The sequence below is a fragment of the Loa loa genome (genome assembly GCF_000183805.2).
Source record: "Loa loa unplaced genomic scaffold supercont3.379, whole genome shotgun sequence".
Classification (NCBI taxonomy): Eukaryota; Metazoa; Nematoda; class Chromadorea; order Rhabditida; family Onchocercidae; genus Loa; species Loa loa.
This window is the reverse complement of record NW_018108559.1, coordinates 12798-17114: the sequence shown is the minus strand read 5'-3', so window position 1 is coordinate 17114 and position 4317 is coordinate 12798.

Sequence of the window (4317 nt, the reverse complement as noted above, 5' to 3'; positions counted from 1 at the left end):
CGAGAATGTCATCTGTATTCACCTATGACCTTGAGACCAAACCATTCAACTAAAATATCTCCATCACAGAAATCTGTTGAAAATCGATAACTGTTACTGATGTGCTTAATCCACAAAAAATACAACAATTTCATTTTTCCACGTTATTCCTGTGACATTATAATTTCAACAATTCAAACAAAATCTACATTTTATCGTAATATTCAGTCTTCTCTCTTTCTCCAGTGCCACTTACAATCACTAGAATAAAACCGGAAAAAAAAAAAAAACCAAGAGCATTTCGTCTTTCTCAACTGATGAGCAAACTAAATAAATGTCAGCAGTTTTAAGCAGGATTCGTTCATCATATGTCGTCTTGTTACAACCTGCAAATTCGCAAGAGATTCCAACAATTTCTGACTACTGCTTCTTAGCAAAATGAAAAGACTGAACACTGTCACTATTTCCTGATTGAATACGAAACGAAAATATGTTTTCATATTCTGAAAAGTAACATTAAAATGATTTGAATTATGGCTAGCTATTTCTTAATTCCATTTATATTGCCATTGTTTCCTGTCTGATATTAGCCTAAACTCTAAAACAGATACTTTCCATTATTTCTTCTTTCGGTACCGTATCTCTCTGAAAATAAGACCTAATTGAAAAACAAATCCTAACAGTAGCCAGCATTATGATTTTGATGCTCAAAATATAAGTAGCCAGCATCATGATTTCTCATGATGCTCAAAATATATATCCTATCCCACAAATAAGCCCCAGTTACGATCAACAACTAACAAAAACCCATTTAGTGCGCTCACGACGAGTATATTGAGAATAATATTACTATATAATTGAGTATAAATAATTGGTATTATTCAATTAAAATTTTCCCAAATATCCATGTGTAATTCCTTAGAAAAAGTATCAAATACTAGTGAAGTAATACACAAGAAATAACGATGAATGAAAATAGAACTACAGTAAAACATAAAACAGTAATATATACGTAAATAAATATCGATTTTTATAGATGAAAAATAAGACTCCGTTGAAAATAATAAGTTTTAATGCGTATTTGGAAGAAACTTGAATGATATTAAGTTTTATTTTAGGAAAAACATGACACTGTGATGTTTTTACCAAGTAAAAATAACAACCAACGGCCAATTTTTTAATAATTTTTGTCCATAAAAATGATAAGTTCATTTAATTTAGACAACCAATGTAATGCATTTTTTTTCTTTTGAACAAAATTAGCATTGCTTTCTAATTTCAGTGTTCTTTTTTTAAAGCAATCCATTTAATGTCTTTTAGCAAATACATCTAAATGCAGTTTGAATCAAAAAAAGAAAAAAAATGCTATATTGGAGGTAAGGACTGATTTTGGCATCGAAGTAGATGCTAATACGCGTACAAAAGTATCAGAAAGGGATTTATAATAACAAGGCTACCAGAAAAAAGCTCTTTAAGCTAAAATACTGCTAAACAAAAACCTAATTTTAAGCTAATGTTCACTAACAGAAAGCTTCTTTAAAACAAACCACAACCATACTGCTTATCGCTCACAAACCCCAATTTTTATCTTTTGAAAGCAAACAAAACTGTCCTAACTTATGTCGCTAACATATTTAAGCATATGTCTAGTTAGACATCAAAATACTGCAGTACTTTTAAATTTGGCTAAATCCATATTCCATCTTATCATTATGCTAATGGATGCTAATGGATAAACCTTGATGAGTAGCACTATCACTATGTTAAAGTTAATACCATAGTCCCACTAATGAGTAAAAAAGAAAGTTCAAAATGAAATTTAAAACATAACTATTACAGACAACAAAAATTACCACATCGCAAATTTTTACGCGGTACCAAAATGAAAATTTACAAATTATACTAACCTGTTAATCAAATATTTTAATCAAACGATAATTTGTTTAATTTTACGATTATAATATTTCACTCGTCAAATTTAATATATACTTTTCTCTATTTCTTTCCCACATCAAACATTGATCAGTTGATTGCTTCAATTTCAAATGATTTCCACTTTTTTTTGTTTCCAAGTTTTATCGATTCCTAACAATTAATCTTTTGATATATCATTTATCTTTCTTCTTTCTTTTTTTCTTAGAAAAAACTTTTTCAAAAGAACTAACTTATCTTTATGATAAACATTTCAGTTGTCTATTAGAGGTAAAAGAGGGAAAATCTGTATGAAAGAAGAAAGAGAAAAAAAAAATCTATAAGTTTCAATGACTATTAATCTTGATATGTTCTTATCATACTGATTTTTTATCATCTAATTCCCTTTACTTTATCTCTAATTTTTCTGATACCTATAATCGTATCTACTATCTTAAATATATTTATGCCCATCTGTGGTGTATGTATGTATGTATGTGTGTATATACGTATGTATGTGTGTGTATATATGTATGTGTATGTATGTCCGTATCTTCCAATCTTAAATATATTTGCTTAGTAAGTTACCTCTTCTATCTCCCATAATTTACTAAGGTACGATCAATAATAATTGAAAATGTTCCATCAATATATATATATATATATCATATATGTGTATGTATAGATTTATATATACACATGCACACATACACACATACACATGTACACATACACATATATATATGTGATGGAATTTATGTATATATGGAAGAATATGAATGAATGATTCTTTAGAGGAATAGTTGAGCGTAAGAAATCGATTTTCGTCCATTTTGCAGCCATCAAGAAAAACAAGGATAAAAGGAGATTGTGAATGGTTAGAGGTTATCATGTCTGTCCGCATCTTTCATATCATTGAAATTTCAACAAAAATTCATTTTTCAACTGATATACTGATTATTTTACAGAACAACATCTTCATCCATTTCTCAATCTTTTCATTACCACTTTCTCCTTCTCCTCCTCCTGTCTCTCCTTCCTTCTCCTCTTTCTCTTCCTCTCTCCCTCCTTCCCATTCTCTCTTAACTATGATTCTAATTCTTTTCAGTGATTAATTTAATATGTATAAAAATTTGTTGCAGTTTGTTCTATTTGATTAATTTGATCAATTGGATGGAATTAATTTTTAAATTCAAATATTATCAATTTTAAATGAATTATCAATTTTCCTCATTTTTGATTTATTCTTTATTTTCATGAAAATGAAACGATAAAATTTGTGATAATGATAATATTTATCACTTTCCATTATTTCATCCCGCCTATAAATCGATATTGTCAAGTTTTTGGAATGAAGTTTTTGATGAATAAATTCGACAAATTCTCTATTATGTTACTGGTGATAATAATGTTGAATTAAAATTAATTTATTAATCAAATAGATGATGATAATGGTGATGAGGATGTTGATTACGATAATATGATGATGAGGATGTTGATTACGATGATGATGATGTTGATAATGAGATGATGACGTTGATGATGAGTTGATGACAATGATGATGAGGATAAAGATGACGATGATGACACGCTGATGATAATGATAGTGATGATGATGATGATGATAGTGATGATGATGATAATGATTATTTCCAAAGTTCCATATGCACTAATTTCTCGGTATATTCCGCTTTCGGAGAGATATCTTTTTCATCTTTCGGAAATCTTTTTATATCTTTTTTATATTTTGGAAAATTCCCTGATATTTTCGATCACACCATCATCAAACTATGCAAATAATATGATCAAAATCTTTTATTATATCCTTTAATTTAGAGCCAGGATCATATAATACATCCATTCATTAGATCTTAAATAATTTATTGTATTATATCATTACCCTGAGATCTCCCACATTTGTAATCAACTATCGGTAATGAAAAATTGGTTAAAAATTTGTTTATTTTGTATCGATTATTGCGTATAAAAAATATTTTGTTAAGTAATGAAATCATTCTTTTCAAATATGCATATACAAGGAATGGAGGATACTTTCAAAACTATAAGGAATCAGTGTTAATTAATTAGCAAATTCCAATTTATATCATTTCCACATTATAATTAATAAACGAATACAAATTAAAGAAAAAAAAATGCCACTATTAATCTTTTTTATTCGAAGTATTATCATGAGATACTCTTAAGGATCTAAAATAATTTTTTGAATTTAATGTTAAGCTGTAAAACGGCTTTTTATTCTAATGGGATATATGATCCAAAATTTTCCCATCACCAATAGTAGTAAGATCGCGTTATTATTGTCACCATTAAATTACCATTCTTATTATCACTATTATTGTCATTATTATTATTGATATTGTTATTGTTATTGTTATTATTGTTATCACTTTTATTAATAATAATAAT